Below are 19,114 nucleotides of genomic sequence, written 5' to 3'. Positions count from 1 at the left end.
TCCACTTTGTCATTCACTTTTTATTGTAAAACTGGAAATTATTTGATAGCATTTACATTCCTAATTTAAATATTTATAAGATATCAAATATGGCAACCTTCAGCCCATAAAATGGCCCATTAAACTAATTTAAGAAGGAATTAATTGTAAAACGTTGATATTATGATGCGTAAGTACTGTAAAAATTCGAATACTTTAATGTTATTTAATTATCTTCTAATTTGAAGAGACTTAAAGGGGGTGTTGTGAAGAATAAAAGATCTAGGTTATACAAAAGACGAACGTCAGGTTAGGTTGTTTGTTTGTTTGTACACGGAAACACGAGATATCGGCGATGTAACAAAAGGGTAAGTTTTTTGGGAGGACTTTCTATGATAAATTGGACCCTATCGAAGTGTTTTTATGTGAGAAAACCCGCAAAACGGCACACGGCCAGGCTGTTGGCGAGGCACGAACCCGCGACCTACTAATAGTGTTTTATCTATTTGATAATCAGGTGGGCATTTCAAAAATTAAAATATTTCAGTTTTTATATAAAAATGAACACAAAATATTATCTTAAATGTATAAAATTGTGTTCTAGTTGCCCCAAGAAGTTTTATACAATATTTCTATACCACACTATTTAATATTGCACAACTTAAAAATGTAAGCATAAAAACTGAAGTTTTGACCAAGGGAATCTAAGAAAACTCTGGAAAACCATCCTCTTAAATAACATATTTAGAAACGTGATCAGATAATGAGCACGTGTCTCGCATTTTAATCTAGCGTGAAGAAAGTAATGAACAGTTTCTGTTGTCACTTCAGTAAATGAAATTAGATATCATCAACGTGTAAGCAGACAACACCAAGATATGTCAATTGGGATAAGAAGCCAACACAGTTGAAGTCGATTATCTTCTCCGATAGATCACATCAGATAGATACTTCACTAATTGACGTGTCAACTACTAAAGTTACCATTTCATTCCAAAATAAAATTATTATTCCTTAAATGTGTTAAATAAATCAGAAAAGAAATTCGTGTGTTAACTAAACTAAGCCAAACTTATCAAAAATTCATGATTTTTCTTCAACTAATAACAATAATAATAATAATAAAGTAGATTGGATTGACTTGTAGGCAATGCAACACATGGAGATCTACGAGGAGGGGTGCCACCCGAGAGAATTTTCTACACAAAATTGGCCCCTATTTAAGTGTTAGATACGTGGAAAGAACTCAAAAAACTCCTCGTGGCCACGTAATGATGTTAGGTACAGCACTTGAAGAAAACCTCCACGTAACCAGCCCTCTGGTCGGGCTCGAACCCGCAACCAGTATTCAGTGGTGTTACCACTCAACCACAGACATATATTTCCTAGAATAGAAGTGTGAACAAGTTGTAAAATATTATTAATTAGAGTTATTTTTAGTACGCACGTTATCAAATTTGTAACAGTGACTGAGCCCAGGTGAATATTCTCGCTCCGTGTTACATTCCGAGAAGACGATTGGAAATCAATTTTCTGATTTTTCCCTGTAGTGTAAGAACTTGTAATATTCAGTTTAGTAGCCAAAAGCCAAACTTTAGACCCGAAAAATCGAATGTTTTCCGTCCCTGGCAATATCGATTTTGGATTTACAATTTTCTACAACTTTACCATTACCATAAAAAAATTCTTTATGAATTTTCCATAGAAAGTCCTCCCGGAAGACACCTTATAAAAATGACAAATTCCATTTATATTTTTGATAATATAATGATTACAATGACATCAGTATAATGAAAGGTATATGGGGATGTCTGGACGTGTTCTATTGTTAGGTATTACGTAAACACATGGAGAAAACCCGAGAAACTTTACGTGGCCAGCCCAGGAGCCGAAGAGTTAGGCGAATTTACGACAAACTACCAGTGTTTCAGTCGTTTTATCCACTAATAAAAGAGGAGAAAGAGGAGAGAGGTTTCCTTATTGGATAATAATCAAAGAAGTCATCTAATAACTTTAATTTACACACATTTGTATTCACAACCAAGCTAAGGCAGTGACATCATATAGCTTCGTGGGGCCCAGACAAATTTGAATTAGGAGTACAGTGTACTGTACAGTATTTTCTTATAAGTGATTGGTTTAGGGTACCCTTGGGTATGATCTCTAATAACTTTACATTAGAAATATGTAGTGTAAGATTACACTTAAATTAAGAAATTTAAGAAGTTATTAGCATAAAATAATCATAATTATTCTTCAAATGTGACCTGTTGCCAATGTTTTTTAACCAAGAAAACTGCCAAGCACATGCGAAGGTGTGGCTTTTTTTCTACGGAGGCACGCCGAAATCAATTACAATTCTGACAATTTTATTTAAACACATCTTTTCAAAAATTTACACGTACAGTACGTAGAAAAGTAAGAAAATAAAATTTCAGCCCCGTTTAATCACTTCGACAGTTAGAAAAATGAATTTTAATCATATTCTTTAATTTGTTGCCGTCTTTATAATTAAATTAATCCAAAAATATATTTTATAGTTTTATTTTTTTATTGGTTTACGGTTTTTTTAAATGATCTACTTCCCTTACTTTCCTTTCATATTTCGGATTGACAAGTGAGTAAATTTTATAAAATACAGCGTGTCATAATTCCTCATAATAGAAAATACACTGAAAACCATTATACAGGAAACCCGCAGGAAAATAATGGGTTTTCTTGTGTATTTGTCTCGGTGCTCATTTCCTCTGTATTATTTCTACAAATTTGTATGTATTATTCCTATGAATTGCTTTGTCAGCTCTTTTCTACTATTCCTGTATGCTCTTTCCTCTGTTTTATTCCTGTGTACGACCGTATACTCGTTTCTTCTATATCGTTCCTGTGTATTCTTCCCTATACTAGTTTCTTCTGTATTATTCTTGTGTATCGACTATGTCTTTTCCTCTCAAATTATAAATTGAAGACTGTCCCAAAGGAGGATACAAAAGTTGTGAAATGTGTCGAGATTATGTAAAACTATTAATAAAGTAGAATATATAAACTGTAAGTAATTAATATGTAGGCCTATATATATATATAGTGCCTATATATTACATATAGGCCTACATATCAATTAGTTACAGTTGTATCATGCATGAAAAAATAAATTACAATCGAACCTCTAAAAGGCGACAATTTTTCAGGAACGTTGAACAAAAATGCACACGAAATAACCTTCAAACAACGGCCACTTGCAACTGTTGTTGAAAGTGGCTGTTCTTTGGAGGTTTCTTCCAGTGTTCCTTGGTCAGAGGTTTGATTACAAATAAATAAAAATAATTTAATCACTGCATATAATCCAAACTACTCCATCTGTTATTTTTTGTTCTATACTTTAATCAGTTTTCTTCTGAAGAAATAAAGAAAAATTATATATTTTAATATATTATTTCTTAGCTTTATTGAAACACAATGATAACATTTAAACTTTTTGTAGGACCCATTCAAATAAAAGTAAAAATGATCATGCACGTTTTATGACTCTTGCATCGTGCAATTTCGCAGAGTGTTTACTTGAATTGAAACATCATTCGTCACGTATAGCGATAAACTGTGAATTTAAAGCATCTTTATCGAATTTCCTTGTAGTTTTTCATGTTAGGAAAAACAATATCTGAATTGAAAACGGATGACATGAACATCAATTTTCATCTCTCGGCACTCACAATGAAAGAATATACAGAAATGGAATATCACAGATGAAAAACAGAATAAACTAAAAGAATAATGACGATCAATTAAATATTTATATTATGTTAGATATAAATTATAAGAAAGTGCTTAATTTTAAAGGTAGAGATGAGATTTATAAAAAATTTTAAATGCTAATAACGAGTAAAATCTTCATCAAGTCTCGAGAAAAATAACCCCACCACGTTGACCTTTAACCACCAAAATTTAATAGCATCAAAGTCCCTAATATATAAATCTGTCTGCAAAATTTCAGAAATTTTCGACAAAAGGTACGGAAGTTATTAACTCTTAAAGGAAGCAAACAAAACCTGTGTTATATATAAACAGCCGGGAAAGTAAAAGAATGAATCTGTAACGTATAAAAAAATTACTAAAAATCTATCACAGAATCTAACACACGTTAGAAAATACAATACATTAAAATCTGTGTAAACCGGAATCGATTTCTTTCAGTTTTATTCGGGTTATTTTTTTAAACAGAGACTTTACTGTACTTGTATATGTTTATAAAATTAATTCAGGGAAAAATTTACTACAAATAAGCCAATAACAATTGAAAATATATATAATACTTTAGGAAATTATTATATTTAATAACTTTCTAAACATTCAGCATACTGTTCTTTATTTAAATTCATTGTTTAGAGTCAGATTTATCGCTTGTAAACGGCGGAATTAAGTAGTAATTTCTCACCTTGGTACAGAAGGAAGTAAATTAGAAGGGATGCAAAGGATAAATGTCGTATAAAATATCTGATAAAAGGAGAAAATATACCCGGAATCCAATTAATGTGATGCAAAATTAGTCTATTAATAAGAGAGATCAGAAACATCTGCTCCGAAAGGAAGATGGAGAAGAGAAAGAAAAAGTATTTTGATCATAACGAGAATGTCAATAAATCGAAATGGCAGTCGGAATAAACTTTATCCATTTTTTCCATTTCCTGTCATTAGGAAATTTCCATAATCTTTATGTATCATCTAGGACAATAAATATTGATTTATTTCTCTATATAAGCTAAGAATAATTAGATTTAACGTTGCGAATGTGATTCTTATTATTAATATTATTAGGTTAGATCCACTTAACAGTCTACGTTGAAGGAAGAAGAAAGAGTGAGAAGGATAAGAAAGAGGAGAGAAGGAAATTTATTCATATTGCTTTAATTTTACGTATCAATATGGGAAATACCCTTCTTCATTCATTCATTGTTAAGTCACAAAATTCCTTTTGTAGATTTTTTTTTGTTGTATTTGTATTATCAACATTTATTTACTTAATTCGTGTCAATAAGTAAACTTCATTATAAACTTAATTTGTGAATAAAAATGAATTCTCATTGTTAATGCTAAATTGCGAAGAAATAATTTAACATTAGCCTCGTGTAGCGCCGCTAATTTAATAATGTAAGCGATAATTTTTCCAGGTATTAATACAGCTGAGAAGTCTCGATAATGTTTTCAAAAAATACACTTAAAACTCATTAGTTTTATTCTCAAAATAATGGAAAATATTCAGAAAAGACGAAGAAAGATCATCGGATAATTTTTCCTTAATTAAGTTAATTCTACCTTCATTTGTTTTGATGTATTCTAAAGAAGAATATTTTAGATCTTTAATTCAACTAATTTACGTTCGAAAAAAGCAATAAACGGAGCTAAAATAATGTAAATATCAGATGTTATTTATGTTTTTCTAAAAGTTCTGTATTATTTAAATAAGATCTACCTTAAATGAAGAGGAAGACCATTTTTAAAGCTATAAATGAAAGAGTTAAATGTTAATTAGGTGAACACAAAAGATTTTATGTATTATTTCTTACTACAGATAAATAATTTTCATAAAGAAAGTGAAGACAAAAAATACATATTTATAAACAGGATACACAGTTTACGAGCCACAAAAAATTTAGATTAAAGAGTCGCATCTCGACATCGAATTCTGAAGAAGTAAACGAAAATATGCGTAAATTTTAACGTGTTAACAAAGAAATTATATTATTATTTATGTCATTATCTAGAAAAGGTTTAATTTCATAGAAATAATACGAGTGATAAAGTTAAAGTTTAAAGATAATATGTCAAATAGAATAGAAATCGATCATTGTGGTAGTAATTGAAGTGTATTTCTTTATTATGTAATATATTTTCAAAGTAAAATAAGTCATGTTTTACTTTGAAATATTAAAATATCTGTAAAAGTTAAGTTAAATAAAACTTAACAATGTCTTTGATTATAATTATAATCTTTCTGGAGAATTTTATTCTTGCAAGATATCAATTGTAAGCACATCTGCATATAGAAATTTAATATAGTACTTTACTATAAAATTCTTGTAGTAATTAGCTTACAAAAATTGTTTTCTGTATAGAAAGATTGTCATTTAGGAAATTCTTACATCATAAAACTGCTTCAGAATTGCGTATTTGAATAAAAATATATATATCTTTTTATTTATAATCACTTGCTAATTTACTTTCGTTGCCTTTAAAAAAGGTAAATTACACCACGAAACGCCGAACGTCCTATATTCAATCTTTATTTCAACACCAATAACGGCGGCCATATTTTCAGAAACGTTTCTTTCTTAAATGCATACAAAGTAACCTTCAAAAAACGGCCATTTTTCATATTTCCGTCTTCACAGGTTTGAACTAACTTGAGATAAATACATTTCATTAACAGAAATTGATTTAAAAAATAGAATATTCTTAGAGTTAACGAATTTCACGAAAAGCGGCAAAAAATTGAATAAATTAATCGATAAATTCGACGAATATGGTTATTTTTGAGAAATAACCAATCAGCGGTAGAGATGATAACTAAATTTCTAATTATTAATCAACTAGAGTGTTGATTGGTTATTGAAATCGACCGATTAGTTTATTTGTTGAAATGATTTCTATCCATTAAGTAGGCGGTACCGATTTTTAAGTAGCCAATCATATTTACATTATAGACTTCGTATGAAACAGTTAATAATTTTAATAAATAAATAAAAAAATCATTTCTTAATTTAAAAAATTAAATTTGAAAAAATAATTTCTAGAAATAATTGATTGATAAAACGAGAATAATTGATAGCCAATTAACCAATCACAACAAGAGTTTGATTTAAAATCTTTAATATCAGCAAATCTTTACGCTGATTGGTTAATACTTGTTTAAAACAAAAAAATAGCTTTGTTTAATTGGATCTTGCTTTACTTAACATTTAATTATAAATATTTTTGTTTTATATTAAATAAAATTCGTAAATTATAAAAAATTAATAAAAATATAAAATTTCGATGAAAATAAAACTAAATGCACTGTATATTATAAAAATAAAAGTGTAAATAAACCATTTTTCCGTTAAAGTAATTAAATAAATTGCACTAAGCCAGTATAATACACAGAATAAAATGCATTAAGTAAATGAACAGATAAACAGTTTTATAAAATTCATTTATATATTCAAAACTGTTTAATTTAAATAACAAGGTTTTACAATTTAAATAACAAAATAATTTCGTATCATTTTCCAGAGGTTAAAAAAAAAAGAAATAAAACCAAGAAGTAAACAGTCCAAATGGGCAATTTCTCTCTAATCCATCAATTATAATGCAGTTAAGTGGAAAGATAATTAAATTATATAGAAATTAATTTACGAAATATGGAGATTAACTACAATATAAGTTATAAACCCATCGTCAAGTTATAAAACATTAAAATTCTGCAAGAAATTATTTATTTTTTTTTACGTAAATTCAATTGTATTTCCTTAAGAATTGCATATTTAAAAAAAAGCTGACAACGTTGTTGCTGGATTTTCTCCGGTATTCTTCATTCGTGTTCATCCCTAATTATCGCTACCATCACCTTTAAGTGTTCAGATTGGTTCAGGAGATATTAAGGGGATGAGCCATATCTCCCGATCCAAGGGCCGGATTTTCCTGAAAAATTCTAGAAATATTTCCTACTAATACGCAAACCTTCCTGCAAAATTTGAAAAATTTTCGTCGAAACGGACAGGAATTATTGAGCTTCAAATTGGGTGAACAATATCTTGCCCCCATACACAGAAAAGATTCCGAATTTTTTTCATTTCACGGTTTCAACACTCGAACTTCTCCTAAACTTTATAAAAGAAATTGAAGGAAGATGTTAAGTTGAAGCTGCTTATATAGTGATTCGGGTGTGGATCAAAGTTAATTTAATTTCTGTAAGAAAGTTTTACTGTATTTTAAATACTTTACACGAAGGAAAGTTGTTTTTAGTGAGGCTAGTATAAAAATTATGACCTAAAGTAGTGGGAACTGTAACATGTAATCTTTCAACACCACTCGACATTAATTAAGTTTCAAAAAAGTAGAAGATAATCAGAATTTAGCGTATGCTAGGACGCAACCTACGAGTTATATCGTAGTTTGTTTCCTTGCCATATTTGTGCAGCTACGATGTAATTCGTAGTATATCAGTGTAAATATGAATAGATAGCTTCAGGGGCAAGAACAAAAAATCAAGTTTGGCTTACATGAACAGAACATTTATTAATAAATGAACAGAAAATATAATCATAAAAAGTTTATTCAAAATCGAAAGCAAAACAATATTTTTATTGTTTGTGATAATTTATAAAACAGAAATATAAATTTAAACGAACAGAAAATATTATAAAATGTTTATTCAAAATCAAAAGCAAAACGATATTTTTATTGTTTGTGATAATTTTTAAAACAATCTTCTACGCAAAGGGCTGGCTTTTCAAGACAGATTGGACAGAAATAACGCGTTTCTCGGCGTTTTTTAGCTTTGGTACAAATTCGACATGGCTTTTTCAGATGTTGTTTTTTCTGAGTAGATGGGATACTCTGTAAATAGTGAAGCTTCTGCAATTTAATTTTTTTTTAAACTGGTTGAATCTCTTCTCCAATCAACGCTTTGACGAATGCTTTTCTAAACTTTATAAGTTTTATTTTAGAAGAAGTTGCTTTTTGAAAGAGTTTGTGCGCATTATGTATTTATATTTCTATAATATGTAATGCAACCTTTTTGGGCCATCTAATAGTCTTTCTTAGAGCTGTGTAGTACGATAGCATTTGATCTGATCGTCAATGCCAGACATTCCATTATTATAATCTCGAATTATATTCGGTTTCATCGAACATTTTCCATTGCGATTGAACACCTCTACCATTTCAACAACGTGCATGTTTGAAACGGTAAGGACTTCTCGTTTGTCTTTCCATTTACATACAGTAACAGGACCATTTCGCTGCCAAATAAACTCCCCCATCCTTACCAAAAATTTTGTCAGATTCTGAATCACTTAGATTAGTGTAGTAATCAAGTTGTTTTTTAGTCAGTGGTCTTTTCTTATCCATTTTGGGATATTTATAATTTGATTATAAAAATAAATAAAAAATAACACTCTCAAAAAAGACGTAAATGTGATGTGCTCGCTTCCATATCCGATTTATTACTAATAAATTTAGACGCACATCTCCGATTGGCTGTAGCAAAGTGACAGGACGAATCGTGTCTGTGCACGAATTAACTCGTAGTTTGGCTTTAGCGAAGAGCTTTCTGTTACATAAGCCAACTACGAGATAATTCGTAATACCTTTATTTTAAGAAAAACATTTTACTGTATTTTAAATACTTTACACGAAGGAAAGTTGTTTTTAGTGAGGCTAGTATAAAAATTATGACCTAAAGTAGTGGGAACTGTAACATGTAATCTTTCAACACCACTCGACATTAATTAAGTTTCAAAAAAGTAGAAGATAATCAGAATTTAGCGTACAGAATCAATAATATTGAATGATCATTACTCATTTCTACAAAAGATATAGCTTTATAAAGCTGGAAAGAGTCTTTTTTCTGGATTTCCCAGGTATTATTTATCATTTTTAAGCCCTAATAATTGCTAGCATTACCTTTATAACTCTTCAGATTGGCTCGAAAGATATTAAAGGAATGGGGCCATATCTCCCGAACTAATGGTCTGATTTTCATGAAAATTTCTAGAAACATTTTCGCCTAACACATCAACCATCGTACGGAATGTCAGAGAATTTCAACAAAATGCACAGGAGTTATTAAACTTCAAATTGAGTGAAGAAAATCGTGTCCCCGTGAACACAGACTAGAATCCATACACAGAAAAAAATCCCCAATCCTTGTTTGCATTTCTCGATGTTTCACGGTCCCCCGAGTGCGAAAATATAAAAATTTTGAGTGCCATTTTTTTTTTTTTTTTGACCGATTGCCATACTTTGCCTCTGTTATATATCATTTACTCTCCCAAACAGTAATTTACAAAGAAAGATAATTTCTAAGAAAAGTAAAAATCTTTGAATTTTCCATTAATCTTAATTCGCAAATATTTCTTCCGCAAGAGTAAACGCATTTTGCTCCATTGGAACATATTTAAAGCCAGCGATATATTGAAGAATGTCATTTAATAACACCCCTCCAGAATTAATAGCAATGCATTTTTAACTTAAGTATCAACAGAAAAAAATTATACAAAATTATAATTTTAACTATTGTAAATGGCCAATTTTTTATGGGGCGAGATGAATTTGTTGCTCCTAATAAATTATTTCAAGCCAAAAAAAAAAGTAAAGACATATATAACTAAGAATAATTTACATCAATTATCCTAACGAAGTTGGCGATTTCTAAATTAAAATTACCTCAAACAAATTAAGAACAAAGGTCGAACCATTAAAAAGGACCACCTCTAAACGGCGGACACTTTTTCAAAAAAGTTTCGCAATTATATAAAATAACCTCAAAACAAAGGCCACCTCCGTAAAACGGCCCCATTTATGTTTCTATCAGTGGCCGTTATTCGGAGGTTTCACTGTAGAATGTTTGGTAATTTTAATAAAGATTAAACTCTAATATCCGAAGATACATTTTGATAAATTTGTTGATGGGTTTCTCCGTTCTTAAGACGAATGGATTCAATTCTTTCAGTGATAAATAATCTTGTACTCTTGTACACTACTCTTATTTAAAATTAAGCACTCTCTTTGATAAATATCTGCTTCTATAGCCATAAATTATCATTATTATTGTGATATCTTAAATACAACACCTTAAATTCGCTCTAGACTTTAATAATATCATAGGCGAAAGGGTCATCTTTGAGCCTGAATAAGACAAGACACGTGCCAAGAATGGCCAAATTACTTTAAATTTTTAAATATTTGTTATTTTAAACATGTCCAGAGCTTAATTAATGAATTAGTTTCTGTATTTTAAAGACGAAGAAACATCTTAAGTCATTTGTAGCTACAGAATTATCAATGACACCAGTCACGTGATTTCAAAGAAAGGAAAGGATTTAACTTAAAATGTAATTAACCAATACAAAACCTTGTTCCACTTTAGATCTTTATAAACGTGTCGTGACGAGGGACACGAAAACGTTATTTATAATTGCGTGTATAGAACAAAGATTTGGGTCCATTTTGTACCTCATAACAATCAAAAATTAAAGTAATAAATTATTGATTATAATGTCAATAATACATATAAATAATATATTTTTCGTAAAATAAAAGTGTATTATTTTACACAGCAACATTATTCTTTATAGCATCATAAGCTGAGATGACATGGAAGTGATGGGATAAGGCAACACAACACACCTGTCAAGGGGTGCTCGTCCCTGAACAATGCACTTTCTGTGAAAAACTGGCCTTTATTTACGTATTAAACACGTAAAAAAGATTCCCGAAAATCCAGTAACGGGATGCAGTTTTACTGCACTCTCCACAAGTCAAAAAACTGGGAGTGTGCCATTTTTATTAAATTCTCTCTCCTGTTTTATAGATTTCATAGCCTATAAAGTTTAATCGTCTGTTGACAAATTTATTTAGTGGCTTGTCACTTACTACATTCTTCTCTCTTCTAAGAAGTCAAATCAGTTATAAAAGAATGCATCATCAATAGATGCATCGCTTCTATTTTTATAATAAATTTGCTCTGTTTTAGATAAAGACTGAGATTTCTAACCAGTTTCCCATACGATCACATGGGAGTTTTCCGGGTTTTATTCATATTTGAAACACTTAAATAGAAGCCACAGAAAGTCCTCCCGGGAGAACCCCTCGGCAGATCGTCACTTTTTCCGTATACAAACAACAAGCAAACACCAAAAATCATTCAGTCACTTGCCATGTAATTGTCTTTAGTGTTTCTTTTTCACATTATCCAAGTAATAATAAACACAGTGAAGATTTATATGTATAAACACTCAGTTGGAAACTCGAACTAAATTTCTTTGATTAACGGTTTATCATATTCAAAACCAATCTCATATTTGGAAAAATTCTTATAGTTAATGGAAGAATTGATAAATTTTCACACAGTAAATTACTTTCTTGCGTGATTCTAAAGATTTTTCTTCAAAAACTAATTCAAAAATACGAAAATCATTTATAAAATTCCCTTCTAAACTTACGCCATTTCGAACTTCTCAAGAGTAATTTCCACAAATTATAATCTACTCGTACGGAGAATAAGCGTACGAAATTCAAACGAAATTTTAAATAGAACACATTTAAATTATTTTATATTCAAATTTATAACACATTCATTCAATTTGTTAATAAATAAGACCAACGTTAAAACGAGGTGTCTACGGAATAAAGCCACGCAACATATGATGGATTTGCCAAAGGAGATGGCTCTAGGGAGGAGTTTCTAAAGAAAGCTGACCCCTATTTAGGTGTTAGAAATGTAAAAGGACCCAGAAATCTGCACGTTATTGAGGTGCGAACCCGCGACACCCACCAGTGTTTAGTTTTTCTGTCCACTCGGTCAGTGGTGAGTAATTTTAGCGGAGCATAAATTCTGTTCACCCTGCTGAATAATTTCCTGTGACACGAGAATTATAGCAAATTTATCAACAAGTAGAGAGAGAGGTCGATTGTTTCTGTAGCTAATTATGAAAAATTTCTTTCCTTTATTCTTCATGTACTAGTTTTTTTATTATGGAGCGAGTTTAGGATCATCAATCAAACTATTCGAGGCTCAATGCCAAAAAAAGAAAAACGCCCAGGTGAATCGTGAATAGAATATTTTTAAGAATATCGAAAATCAATTAATTCTCTCCAGGATAGAAAAAACACACATCGATATTTAAATAGAAAAATGGCCACTGAATTTATAGATCTAGAAGAGAAATTGCCTAATTAATTTTTTCGTTTGTGTGAAAGAGTAAAGTGGTTATTCGCGTCAAATTCCTATAAGAAAACAAAGAATAAAATTAAAACGTTAATGAGTAAAAGATAATAGACACCTACTATAACAGAAGAAATGAATACTTCATAAAATAATAAAGTAATACCTGTTGATAATTGTATTTTAGCGTACTCGGGGAATGGCTCAAGAGATTCTGAAGATCCTTTGTAAATAAATAAATGAAGATAAAGTCGAATAAATACACGAAAAAGACAATTAAACATATGTATATTCGCCCACTAGCGACCAAACGCATAAAAACGTTTTTTGGTCGTGGGTTTGCGCCTCGCCAACTCGCTGTCTTGTTTATGCGAAACAATCCATACAGTAACTATATTATGAAAATGTATGATTGTAAATTAAAAGGAGGTTTATTGAATGTTTGAATCGAGCCAAATATGAATGTTATTACGATTATAATTCAGAAGCGTAAATCTTTAACTGCTAATAACAATAGAAAATGTAAGTACGAAGTATTGCTTACAACCTACACACAACCCACACACATGGAAAATGCAGAGAAATTCCTATTATTTCGAGTGATCTCTTGCAATTTTTGTAAGGTTTTTCACACGAAAATTTTATTTTTTATTTCTGAAAATGGATTGTTACATAAAACACAATTTTGCAATTATAACAGAGAATCTTAACACATACTTCGCGCGAAAATTGGCGATCCTTCATTAATATTCATAAGGATAATTGTTAATGATCGTGTTACATTGTCGACAAAGATTACATATGCCAAATAAAAAATAAAAATTAAGCAATGAATTGCATAACTTTCCAGGCCAAAAAAACTTAAAATTGTGCGTGGCGCCATCTGTTAAGGATATTTTATTTAAAACTTTTTATATCTTTAATTGTTACGAAATGCAAAAATCTTAATTTTGAGCGTTGGGATGAGTTTTATAAAAGAATTGTAAATGCTAATAACGAGTAAAATATTCATTAAATCAGACGCCACTCGACATTCGACAAGACCCCTTCTAACTTCCCACTTCCTTGACCTTTAACCAACAAAATTTAACAACACAAATGCCCTTGTTACGCAAACCTCCCTGCAAAATGTAAAAAATTTTTGGTGAAAAGAACAGGAGTTATTAACCTTCTAAGAGGGTGCCCCCAGTTACATAAATATTCATACACACAGAAAAAACTCCAATTTTTTGCATTTTTCAGCATTTTAATATACTAGGAGTCCAAAAATCTTGGGGGTGAGGTAATATTTTGATTATGGCTATACTTCATCTTTTCGAAGGGAAAAAATTAATTATATTTGCATATAAATTTGTACAAATAATAAAATTATGAGAAAAGTTAGAAGGGAAGAAAAAAAAAACAAATAGAATCTTCAATCTTTACTTTCTGGATAGAACTCAGCATAATTCAAATGCATTAACCATTTTTTTTTTTTAATTTAATGGAGTTTTGGCAAGAACAAAATGGAAAAGTAATGACATTTACGACTTCCTTTACATTTTCCGATGAATCTGTTCCAAAAAAATGACGTAAAGGTAGAAACAAGCAACTATTAGAACAGAAAAAAATGGAGGATAAAGGAAAGATTCGAGCTTTACGTATGCCAACATAATAGAGAAGAGATTTCATTACTGAACAATTCAGTTGTTAAGGAAAAGTAAAGAAAATTTCACGTCATGTCAAGTATAAAAATACACTATTATTATAATGGAATTATGAAAAAATTCTTTTATCTTCACCCTTATTGGAAAGTCCTCCTTCATCTCGAGAATAAAGTTACATAGATAAAAGTCGAGACCAGATATGGAAAGCTGAAGAGAGAAAAATCAAGACCAGATATGGAAAGCTGAAGAAAGAAAAATCGAGACCAGATATGGAAAGCTGAAGAAAGAAAAATCGAGACCAGATATGGAAAGCTGAAGAGAGAAAAATCGAGACCAGATACGAAAAGACAAATATATAAAAAACGAGACCGGATATAAAAAGTTTAGAAACCGGATTTCCCAATTAACTATATACGAACTTCCTGCCAGGATCAGAAGTAACGTGATTTTTAAAACGAAATTATGATTGAGAATTGCATTCAATCATTACGACGATGTCACAATAAACAATTGCTCGTTGTGTTGTAAAAAAATGTGAAAACAGTAATTCAATATGCTTTAATTTAATTACTGTATATAAACAGAAAGACTTTTATTTGACAGTTTACTATAATACTATACTATAATGAAACTTCTTTAATGTAATCAATAATGGCCGAGTAAACTATAAATGATGATAAGATTATCTTCGATAATGTCCTTATTAATATTACTATTGTTTAAAACAGCCAAATTAAGGTCTCTTGACAATTCTACACTAGTTAATTTGTAAAAATACAGGGTGATCATAGTCGAAGAATAGGTGTTCAGAGCTGTATGTAGAAAGAACCATTCGACAAATATCAATCAAATTCTATATAAATGCTGCTTAGAGAATGCTGTTCCGATTTTCAGAAAATATTCACTTTAAAATTCAGCCGCTAGGGTAAAATTTGACGTCGCTGTTTCCTTAACGTGCATTTTTACATACTGTACTGTACGTTTTCTAACGAATTTTGTGTATAAAACGAGTCGAAAAGGGTCCGAAATTCCTTAAATGCTAAGATAATATTTCTATTTCGTTAATAGAAGGGTTCAACAGGCAATACACGATTAGGAAAGGTGCAGCTTTGCCTGATCGTTTTATTGAAGCATTACGTCACACAGCGCCGTAACTGTTCACCAGTCGATTGTTTCACGACTACCTTTATACCCGAAATTTATTATAAAACATATGTAAATAAATATATATATATTAAGGAGACAGTAGCGCCATAATTCCTCCTAGCGGTTGAATTTTAAATTAATTTTTTTTCCTCGAAAATCGAAACTGTATACTCAGGACAGCACGTTTAATCAATTTAGTTGAAATTTGACTGATAGTTCTTTATACACAGAGACCTAAACACCTACTGTACATTTAAGTGGTAGTATAATAAAAACCTATATAAAACAACAGTGTAGGTATATACTACAGTATAGTCTCACATAAATCTTTATTCCTGTAAACTCTAATATATAAAAAGTTGTATTATTTGATTCTTTTAAACGCTATAACTTCTTTTTTTTTCTTCAAAAAGCACTACACGGCTTTTCTTTCATTAATTATAAATTACAGATGCACAACACATGTTATCTACTGTAACTACCTGCTTTAAAAAACATGAAGCTGTATTTTTATTAAATATAACGAGTATAAATGTAGAATTAGAATTAATTAAACACGATAATTTATAACCGAATTCACTTAAATTCGAATTAATTAAAAAAAAATATACCGAAGACTTTCATTAACTAATTGAAATACTTTAATTAATGTGGAGGGAGTAAACTGAATAAAAAATAATTAAAGTATCAAGTGATGTGTACTGGAAGTCTGTTTCCTGCATTTCTTAGAAAAAAATAAGGAACGTATCGAATTTCTTTCTTGATAATCTTTGATCATAAACACTAAAAATGATTAAATGAAACATGTTTAAAATAATTTAAATTGTATGTCTTTATTAACGCAAACACCTCTAATAACGGCCACCTGCCAACAACGGCCATTTTTTCGTGTTTCTATCCGTTCAAAGGATTGACTAGTCCTGTATACAGATGAATATCGACATTAACTTTGTTTCCAATTGTATAATTAACACAAAATGTATATTTTCAAGTTCCCAATATTATTTTATATATTCTGTTATATGTTTACAGGTAACTTCGTATGCGCTGTTAATTAACCTGGTCCAACTTGTTTCAGTTAACACATCATTCTTCGTTATAAGGAACAAATTGTTAAGTTATTAATGCTAAAATTATAATTTAGAAATAGATAATGAGTGGATAACATTACTGAACATTGGATGTGGGTTCGTACCCGACAAACATCCCAGTTTTTTTCAGGGCCAACTCGTAAAAAGCCCATCCCTTTTATTTCATCAAACCAAACTATTATTGTCCCTTTTTGTCTAATATCTTAATTGTTTTCGTTAAGTTAAATCGTTATTCCTAATTATTAATTATCTAACAATTAAATTATGCAATAATTTTATATTAAAATTTGGCATAATGACGGGTGCGGAGTGAAGAATGAATTAAATACTAATAAGAATTAGTGTGACGAAACAGACAGTTTAAGTTATACAGTATCCTGTTTATTCCTCGTCTTTAGACTTATCAATAGATTATTATATGAAAAATAACACTTACCAACAATAAATAAGAGTGAGGTTCATTAAAGTAACACCAGATATCCAGATGACACTTATCTACACAATAATAGTGTCAATGTTTAAAGATAACATCTCCCTAAACGTTCACACAAGTAACTGACGGTCTCGTGTGTCGTGTTGAATAACAGTGTCGATATTGAAACGTTCAGCGCCCTCTAGCAGTATTCTTTTTTGCTCATGTCTGAGAAGATGCTCATATACGTCACACACAAAGGCCGTATTCCGCGATTTTAGTACAGAAGTACAGTACATTCATTGGCTTCGTGTTACTTCCTGATCACGACAAATGCACAGAAGACAGGGCGATTGTTTAGAGAGAGACGAATGAAAATACAGGAGAAGATAAAGAGGAGTATTGAATAACAGTTAAACGATATCAACCCCTGTCATAATGGTGAATAAAATGTTTCCTTTCCACTAATATTTAGTTTGTTTGATGGAATGCGCAAAGCAACACGAGCAATTCTAGATGGACTGTTTATAGGGAAACTGATTCCCTATTTGAGTACTAGACACGTAAAGTAAGGAAAAATGGTCCCTATTTAGGTTTAGGCACGTAACAGAACTCAAAAACTCCATGTTTTTACCCTGTCGATGAGGTGCGAACCCGCGACTAAGAACTAGTGTGCCTGTAGTTTTATCTACTGCACTGGTACTCTTGCAACTTACTGTACTTTATGATGATGAAGAAAAAAATACATGAGGAAAAATATTCTTCAATGAATACGTCAATAAAGAATCTTTTTCTATATGTCTTAGTCACCAATATTTTTCTACTCGTTTCCTTCCTTAAAATTGAAGATTCTTCTCCTGTCAGAGAAGCAATGCCTTTATTTTTTTTCTTATGGAAGTAAACAGACGAAAGTGAAGTCCCCAAAATATAATAATATTTAGCAAGAATTTAGGAACAATTACTGTTTTAACTGACTCAAACTTTCAATTAAATACCACACATTTAAAAAATAAATTTGAGTTTCTTATACGAACAAAGTGGAATGTAAACGAATTAAAATCAATTCAAAATGGCCGCATATTAAAGAATTCATTTTCGAAGAATGGGAGATCAAAATATTGAAAATTTGAATGAAATTTATCGTTTCAATTAAATCGCATTGTATAACAGACAATTAATGTAACAATACGAAATATAATTCAATAAATATCATAACTGATCAAGTTTATTACCTTGTTTCAGATATTTGCATTAATTAAGGCAAATTTAATACCCAAATACAATAATATTAATCTGTTACGAGCTTCTATAAACAATATTATTATTGTAATTGTCATTCGTGCTTCATATACTTAACTTATGCAAATTTAATAACTTCAAAGCATTGTATATTGTTAAAGATGTCTCGAGAATGGAAAGGAATGGAAGAAAACTTATAAAGATATGATAGAAAGAAAGTAAGGTATTATCTTACCGCTCTGGAAATACGAGACCGAATCCGAACGGGTCGAAAAACACCAGAGATTTTTCGGTGAGTGGTCCCATATCCGGGGCTGACTACTCCCCGAAAAATTCTCTCACTATCCTGCCTGTTCAACTACCGAAAAATAAATTTTCTCATCAACCAGACTAGTCGACTCGTTGAAAAATTTCCACACCACACTTTCTATACCTCGAAAAATTCTCTCACTAACCTGCCTGGACCACTTTCAAAAGATTTCCTCACCATCTTCCTGGATAACCTTTGGAGTGGATGAAATCACTAAACAATGGTAATGGTAGTAGGTTCGCACCTGTTCATCAGGCTGGCCAAGTGAAGTTTTCTAGGTTTTCTTCACGTTAGTAACACGTAAAAATGGACAAGTTTCGCATAGAAGTTTTTCTCCAATTAACTCCACGATCCTGAAGGGATCTTCACAAA

General features: G+C 30.5%; 1 protein-coding gene across 1 annotated transcript in view; it reads right to left on the bottom strand.

Annotated features, from left to right (window-relative positions):
- Positions 1-17,327, bottom strand: part of LOC136971995 (alpha-1,3-mannosyl-glycoprotein 4-beta-N-acetylglucosaminyltransferase B-like) — a 98,607-nt gene extending 81,280 nt beyond the window's left edge. The window contains exon 1 of the mRNA XM_067266531.1: positions 17,218-17,327. The gene's annotated coding sequence lies outside the window, so the exon portion shown is untranslated. The remainder of the gene's footprint in view (positions 1-17,217) is intronic.
- Positions 17,328-19,114: the final 1,787 nt, after the last annotated feature.

This window comes from Centruroides vittatus, unplaced genomic scaffold (assembly GCF_030686945.1).
Source record: "Centruroides vittatus isolate TY-2023 unplaced genomic scaffold, ASM3068694v2 contig_2747, whole genome shotgun sequence".
Lineage (NCBI taxonomy): Eukaryota > Metazoa > Arthropoda > Arachnida > Scorpiones > Buthidae > Centruroides > Centruroides vittatus.
The sequence above is the reverse complement of the archived record's forward strand: the minus strand, read 5'-3'. Positions and strand labels throughout refer to the sequence as shown.